Below are 8,867 nucleotides of genomic sequence, written 5' to 3' on the forward strand. Positions count from 1 at the left end.
TGGGGAGGCAGCGGGGGTCCATGCAGGGTCAAGGCAGTCACAGTGCCTGATGAGAACTAGTAGTTCTCACTTTGCGCATATGTAATGAGTGCACATGCATACTAATGAGCCGCTCATTACATATGCACATATGTAATGAGCGGCTCTTTATTATGCACGTGCACTCATTACACATGCACAAAGTGAGAACTACTAGGTCTCATCAGGCACTGGGGCTGCCTGGAGGCTAAATAACGTTTAAAAGGCTTTCCCACTGCCTCTAAAACGTTATTTTAACGTGTACCGTGTTTCCCTGATAATAAGACACTGTCTTATTTATTTTTTTCAGTCCAAAAACACCAAAGGGCTTATTTTTGGGGTAGGGCTTATTTTAGCTCCTCAGTCCTTCTTTTAGCTACATCATGCCCCTCAATCACCTTATACTTTAAGAACAACTGCCGCTTTCCTTTCCTTCTGCATTTTTCAGCCACTCAGCCTTTCCTCCGCCGCCGCTCTGTCACTCCGCTCCCGTCTGTGAACAGACGCCACTCAGTCCTTGAGGTGCGCAGTGACGTCACATGCACAATGCATCCCTGGGACCGCTGATGCCAGCAGAGGCTTCAGCGGTACCAGGGCTGCTACCGTAGCAGCAGCATCCATTTCATGCGGGTGGGTGGGGGGGTTTAGCGGAGCTGGGAGTTTAATACAGGGACTGGGCAAAATGGGGATTAAGCTAGGGCTTATTTTCGGGGTAGGGCTTATTTTGGACCGTTGTCCAGAAATAAGGGTAGGGCTTATTATTGGGGTAGGTCTTATTATCAGGGAAACAGGGTAGGACTCTGCTTTAAAAACGGGTTGAAATACCATTTAACTTTAAACGGTATTTCAACTCTGGCACTTTCCCACTGCAGCCTTAAAACGGTAAATTGCGCTGAAAATCGGCAATTTACCGTTTTTTAGCTGCAGTGGGAAAGGGGCATTATTCTAGTATTAATATTTAGTCTAGGCACTGCTTTGCTAGTGGGAAGATATGTTTTGGTTATGGTATAAAGCAGGGATGGGAACCTTTGGCCCTCCAGCTGTTGTTGAGCTACACATGTCAACCTTTTCATGTGTCAACTGTTTGGGCCATATGGTGTCGATCTATCAGCTTTTTCCCTGGGGTGACTGTGTTATATGTACATATTTATAGACCTGGTTCTGTATTCTAGGTATTTTTAGTGGGAAGATGGCTACGTTATTTATGTCCATGGTCTTACCCAGTCGGCAGAATTCATTCTGGGCCCGATGAAAAACCCCATGTCGATCTTTTGACTCTAGACCTAGACATTGTCGAACTAATGACCTTTCGACCTAAACCCATGTTGACCTAGACACATGTCGACCTAATGGTGTGGACCAAATGATCCCAACCGGGTTTGGTTGGGTGTTAGTAGACGTACCAGGATGAAGCTGACCCCTCTATTGTAATGATCAGATGGGTTTGGTGGGTAGTTAGGGGGGTGGTGGGGAAGTGGTTCAGGCTGTGTGAAAGCACCGGAAAATATGCGTTCTAAAAAGGACATTTGTCTCTCGGCATCAATTTGAGACATAAATGCCTGCCGATTCTGCCTCTCAATTTACCAATGGGGGTATTCAGGCGCCTTATGGACTGCTTAGCCAATGAGCTGCTGCTTGGGTGAGGTGTATAGTCACCCTCCTCGGATGTACACAATATGCAGAAAAAGAAAAAAGCAGCGCTGTGTGAAGATGATACCATGTATAAACAAGCGGGACTGTTTACACTTAAAAAAAACACAATTTATTAAAAAATGTATACTAACATTTAATATATCGCAATATTGCTAAATTCTCATACAATCTGATTGTAATGCACTTGGGGGGGAGCACTGGGAGGAGTGGATCCTGGTTGTAAGGGCCCCCATACACTAGGGCGACTTGTCCTTAGGACAAGTCGCCCCCGACTTCCCCCTGAGCTTCCCCGGGGGAGCTTGATTAGATTGGCACTTGATGTGCCATTTTTACATGTGATAAATCGTCTCGATTTATCACATGTAAAAAACCCGGGGAGCAGGGGGGGGGGGGGGCTACAGGGCAGGGCTGCTGGTGGGAGCAGGGGGGGCTGGGGACGCTGCGGGGGACACAGGCGGCATAGAGCCAGGAGCTGTCAGTGCTAGGAAAAAAAGCCTATACAATGAATGGGCAGCCTGTGATTGGCTGAGCGCTCTCTCAGCCAATTGCTGACTGGCTGAGAGAGCGCTCAGCCAATCACAGGCCGCCCATTCATTGTATGGGCTTTTTTTTTTTTTTCAGTACTGACAGCTCCCGCGGGCTCCCCCTGCCTGGCTCTATGCCGCCTGTGTCCCCGCAGCGTCCCCAGCTCCCTCTACCGCCGCGCCGCCCACTAGGTCCCAAGTCGGGTGGTCGGACGTGCAGCAGGTCCGACCACCCGACGCAGATCCGATGCGCACGGGACCGCGCATCAGATCTGAGGGGACATCAAAACTAGCCGATTTTGGTCCGATTTCGGCCAGATCCGACTGATCTGGCTGAAATCTGACCAAAATCGGCTAGTGTATGGGGGCCTTAAGTGTGGCAAGTCTTTCGGAATGAATAAAGTGTTTCTCACCACTGAAGGATGAATTAGAGCAGTCTCTGTGTGGGTCCTCTCAGTTTGCGCTCAGGATGTTGTTACCGCTGCGTTCTCCACATAGGAGGGGTCCTGGTGTCTTTCTCCAGAAGTAAGCAGCTGAATTGGATGGATTGAATGCCGCTGGAGTGATGGTTGATGCCGGGACATCCGTGCTCTCCTCACTAGGACGCGGTGGATATCACTTGGTATCAGCAGTGAATGGGTTGCCAAGGATTTGGGATAAGTGTCCAGGATTTAGTGTGGTGCTGTGACCCCTCTCACCAACGCGTTTCGCTGATGCAATACAGCTTTTTCAAGGTGCCTTGTAAGTCACCTGTGCTCAAGCCTGGATATCACTAAAACCTGCACTGTTGGTGTAACTTGAGGACCGTGGTTGGGAATGCCTGGTCTAGGCGTTAGACTGCTCCAATTCATCCTCCAGCGGTGAGGAACACTTTATTCAGCCCAAAAGACTTTGCCACACTTACAACCAGGATCCACTCCCCCCCAGGCTGCCCCCCCCCCATGCCGAAGTGCATTACAATCAGATTGTATGAGAATTTAGCAATATTGCGATATATTAAATGTTAGTATACATTTTAATAAATTGTTTCTTTTAAGTGTAAACAGTCCCGCTTGTTTATACATGGTATCATCTTCACACAGCGCTGCTTTTTTCTTTTTTTCTGATTCTGCCTCTCAGCTTCCAAATATTTGTCCATGCGAGCATCCTCCTTTGGTTGGACATCAGTATCCAATTGGCGTAGAAGTTCCACTATCACCGATGTCATCGCTTTAGCCGCTAGTTCAGACCGGTTAAGCTTTTTCTTTTTGGCAGGAACGCTGTACATTGCAATTTAAAAAAAACAATCACATTAGACACTTCCATGACAAGTGTTATATAAAAATAGCAGTATAGTTTGCCTAAATGTACTAGTGGCCTTCCACCTGCATGCTAGCAACATTCTGCAGCAGATACTGGGCCTCATCCTATCCCATCCCACCCACAGGCTGTATTTGATTTTACTATGTGAAATGGGTGTAAGTATAAAAACTGTCTACTTACAATTAGAGCGTAATGGAGTGCTTTGATTGGGGAGTGCCGTCTGACTGTTTGCTTCCACGACATCATCTATGGCTGCTTGGACGCTGTCAGAATCCATCATATTCTCTGCTGCACCATCTTCACCAAACAGCAGCGGTGAAGCCGGGCTCATGTGTGCTAACATCTGCGTGGCTTCAGAAGCCAGTGAGAACAGGGACAGCTGGGAAGCCTGGGTAGTTGGTCCGTCATGACTATTGTCCGTCTGGCTGCAATGCGGTGGCAATGGAGGACAGGGCTACTGGGTTGCAGAGTGCAGTGTTCCCAAATGCACTGTAGCACAGGTCATAGTGGGCAGTACGGATGGTGTAGTGGTTAGCAATACTGCCTCACAGCGCTGAGGTCATGGGTACAATTCCCACCGTGGCCTTAACTGTGCAGAGTTTGTATATTCTCCCGTACTTGCGTGGGTTTCCTCCCACAATCCAAAAATATACTGGTAGGTTAATTGGCTCCAAACAAAATTAACCCTAGAATGTCTGTGTGTGCATGTGGTAGGGAACATAGATTGTAAGCTCCACTGGGGCAGGGACTGATGTGAATGTTCAAATATTCTCTGTAAAGCGCTGCGGAATATGTGTGTGCGCTATGTAAGAAACTGGTAATAAATAAAATAAATAGTGCACCCAATCTGGCCTAGCTGCACCGCTTTTCTTGCGCTTCTGGTCGGTCACTTTGGTGAACTGCTTCCGTAGAGATTTCAATTTATTTACAACCTACTGTTGCCTGCGATGGATTCCTCTGGATTTCAGTATCTCCGCAATATTGCGATACACCACCGCGTCCAGATTGGTGCCGGTCATCTGACGCCGAATCTCCTCATCTGCCCTGATTTGCAGGAGCTCACTTACCTCCTTATCAGGCCAGTTGGATGTAGTGGACATGGACATGATGGTGCAGGTCAGGTTTGGGGGTCTGACAAATTGTCAGGCTGATGCTGTGGGACACACTGTGTGACAGCCAGCGTGTGTTGCTGCAGATGAGGCTGCAAACACACTGGGGAGAGGGATGCCGGACCATTTGTCTACAACAAGAAGATAGACAGCCATTAGGTCAACACCATTAGTTTGACAACTCAATAGGTCGACATGCTTTTAGGTCGACATACCATTAGGTCAACATGCCATTAGGTCGACACTGCCATTAGGTCGACAGTGTCTAGGTCAACAGTCAAAAGGTCGAAATGTTTTTTTTTTTTCCACTGTTTTTTTTACCCAAATGTCGACACAGTCAACATGGACACAGTTTGAAGTGAACCGCAGCCGCTCGCAATGCTTTGGGCATGGTGCCTCGCTGCGCTCGGCACACTATTATAATCTAACTCCACGCCGTAGTGGATGGTAGGGCATGAAATACTGCCTGTCGGCACATGTCAGCTCAAAAACAGTGAAAAAACCATGTTGACCTTTTGACTGTCGACCTAATGGCATGTCGACCTATTAAATTGTCGAACTAATGGTGTCGACCTAATGGCTTTCTATCTTCTTGTTGTAGACAAATAGTCCGGATACCGGGAGAGTGCCTCCAGCACAGACTGTTGCTGTAGTGTAGGGTACAGGCTGTAAACAGCGTGGTAACGCTGCTTCTGCTGCGATGCTCCATGTGCGGGTCTCCGGCAGATGACATCATCTGCCAGAGCCGCAGAAGCACCAATCAGCTCTTCGCAGCCTTCTCCCCTCCAAATAACCCAGATAATGACCATTTACACCACCCCGAGCCCCGGATAAACCCCGTGTCCGACCCTGAACATTTGCCAGGTCAGATTCCCGGGGAACAGTACCCGCGTTATTTTTTTTTTTTCAGCTCATTTACACCGCCCCCACCCCGGACTGGAGCGGCAATATCCCGGGTCCAACCTCTGGTGTAAAAGGGGTATATGTGACTTAAAGGTGTGTATTCAATGCAGTCCGCGAGGGGGTTAAACGGCGAGATTGCTGAAAACAAGCGATCTTCGCTGTTTAATTCTGCGCCGGCCGCTCTTCCTATTCAACGCGGCATTGAAATCCTCACGGATTCCCCTGAGCAGCGAGGCTCACTGCTAATGCAGGGCATTTTGCCGGGATCCTCGCTGTTCTAGCAGCCGCACACGCCTATTCCCCCTCGCTCCAAAAACCTAGCATGGGGGGAATGTGCAGGGGGTCAGTTGAATACTGATCCTTCAAGCTGTGACCGCGAGCAGACAGCATTGACTACACCCCATAGTGTCCGATAAAAGTCACTTTACTGTAAGACTGTGATGAATTGGGAGCCATTGAGCCGACTTGTTGTATGTCTATACTAGTTATTGTCACATACAGGGGCGTAACTAGAACTTTGTTGCCCCCCGCCCCCCCCCCCCCCCCCCCCCCGAAGGAAGAGGGGGAATGGTCGGAGAGATAGATGGACAAATGGGAGGGGGCATAGCCGGAGAGGCAGGCTGGACCCTCTATCTACAGAGAGTGCAGGGGATGCAATTGTTATGGGTCTCAATGACTTGTGGTGGCCCCAAGGAAATCCCACTGCACCCTTCAAAGCTTGTTTTCTATTTTTTATCTTTAACCTCAGGCCAGGTTGGGCCACCCTCTCCCACATAGACCTAATTGTTCCCCATGTCCTCCAGTGCATAGCCATTGTTGTGCCACCCTCTCCCCCTATATATATCCCTGTGGTGCCGGATGTGCGCGGCTGGCGGCCTGTTCAAACTCTTCAATGTGCATCCGTCGGCCGCGCACAGCCGGTGCCGCAGCTACTGTAGTTCCGGAGTCTGCACATAAAGCTGCTTCACCTCTGTACTCTCAACCAGTAAGTAAAATACTGTTCTCACTATACGGAGCATGGGTCTTCAAACTGCGGCCCTCCAGATGTTGTGAAACTACAAATCCCAGCATGCCTTGCCACAGTTTTGCTATAAGGGAGTTAAAACTGTGGCAAGGCATGCTGGAATTTGTAGTTTCACAACATATGGAGGCCCGCATTTTGAAGACCCATGCTCTAGAGGGTGCAGGGGATTGCCTTGGGGTCCCCCAACCTGCTGGGCCCCATAGCAACTGCACCCTCTATAGTTACACCACTGGTCACGTATGATAAAGAGTGACAGTTTGATAGTCTCCCAATATGATACCGCAATGGGGGAGGGAGTATCCGTTATTAAATAGAAGATCTAGACAATGTCAGGTGGCTTTGTGTATTTCACACAGTCAAACAGAACTGCTGTTGTGCGAGCCTTGTAAAAGAAAGCGCACTGTGCAGCTATCCTAATAGCAAATTAATAGTCGCCCTTTGTGATGCCACAATGGGAGGGGAAAAGTCCCAATGAGTGATGCCAGATATGCGCAAACCAGGTTGGTTTATTTGAATTGGTATAAATGGGCAGGGAGTTCTGCTAAAGTGCGTGCTTCAATACAGTAAGTATGCAGCGTGCAGTTACCGCTGAACTAATGAGGACTAAACAGGACACTCGTTTACTTGGATTAGTATAATCAGGCAAGGTGGTCTGCTATGGTGCGTTCTCCAATGTAGTAGATATACAGAGTGCAGTTATAATCACCACTGACCTAATGCGGATTGGGCAGGACACTCGTAGATCAATGAGAAACAAGGGTGGTATATTGCCCCAGTATAGGGGGGTAGGACAAGTTAGTGGTTGATATGGCCAACACAATAATACATTTTTAACGGTCACATACACATACCTACCAACATGACCCTCTCCAGGGTCCTCAGCATGCAGGACAGAGCAGAGCTGGTGCACAGTGTAGCAACTTCTTCTAAAACGTTTGCTGTGTGTGTGTCAATATGCGCACTCAAGTCAGTGCACTGGACCAGAGAGCAGCTGCCAGAGAAGAGAGAGGCACCTTACCCTGAAGTGGGAGAATGTGTGCTTATGAACGCAGTAGGAAAACAAATGACTTCCCAGCACGTGCTGCAGCGGCACTACCCCAGAAGGGTAGTGCTGCAGCACGCGCTGTTAAGCCATCTGCTTCCCTACTCAGTCCATCCCCAACCTCACAGGTGTCCTCCGCCCCCCTGGCCAATAAAGCTGCTTCTGACTCTGAAGTGGACACATGAAATAGCTCAAAAGGCCTAAGGTCGACACAAACAAAGGGAAAGTCAACAGTCAAAGGTTTTCATGTTCTTCTACTCAAAAACAGGCGGTTTTTCATACCGCACCATCCACTAGGGCAGTGGTTCCCAACCTGGGGTACTCTGCAGACCAGTTGGGGGTACTTGAAAATAATATTGGTAATGGCGGACGATGAAAAGGTCTTTTGATGGCTGAAGAAGACCCATTGCCATGGAGACAAACCATGTTGTGTCATATGCCTGACCAGCAATCCACTGGGAGCTTCCCATGCTGCTCTCAGACATCAGCAGTCATCTGCCCAGCACTGACAAAGGTGGAGGAAGCAGCGGCATTAATCCTACCGGTGTTAGCGGGAATCCTGGAGATAATATACAACCAGTGTCTAGACACAGAAGGGCACGATTCCTTGCTGTATACTACTCCTCCGCTCATCCTTAATATAAGGATCCGCATACCGCTAAGTACTGTCCATATTTCAAAATGAGAGGAGGGGGTACTTATCAATGATAAGCCTAATCAAGGGGTACGGGAGAGAAAAAAGGTTGGGAACCACTGCACTAGGGCTTCGAGGGAGAATAGAATAGTGTGCCGAGAGCAGCAAGCACGGTGAACCATGCAAAAGGGACACAGTAGACTGATAAGATGTCCATGCCGACCATCCCATTAACTATATAATGCTTGTGTCGAACTTCTGAGCTCTTTTTGATGCGTCGACCGTAGCCTTGTCAATCTTTATTGGTCGACCTTCATACTGTCGACGCAATGACTACTCATGCGGGGAGTGAAGTTGGCGGTAGTGGGAGACATGACCGTGCGCAGCGCAGACAGCGAGGGAGGTGATGCGGAAGAGATGTTGGACATTACACGGCGTCCATGTGGAAATAGCCTGAGACCAATGATCACAACAGCTTCAGGCTCTCAAAGAGAATACAAAGGAACAATCACACAAGGGTCCTGATACAGGGTGTAGATAATTTACCCTCTGGTTCTACCTGCCCTGTACAGAAGCACCGCTGGGGTTTTTGGAATAAGCATATGAGCATTCTACGTACAGTCTACACCAAGTCATTTCAATTCATTTCCCTTCAAGA

The sequence above is a fragment of the Crinia signifera genome, chromosome 12 (assembly GCF_055691185.1).
Source record: "Crinia signifera chromosome 12, ASM5569118v1, whole genome shotgun sequence".
NCBI lineage: Eukaryota > Metazoa > Chordata > Amphibia > Anura > Myobatrachidae > Crinia > Crinia signifera.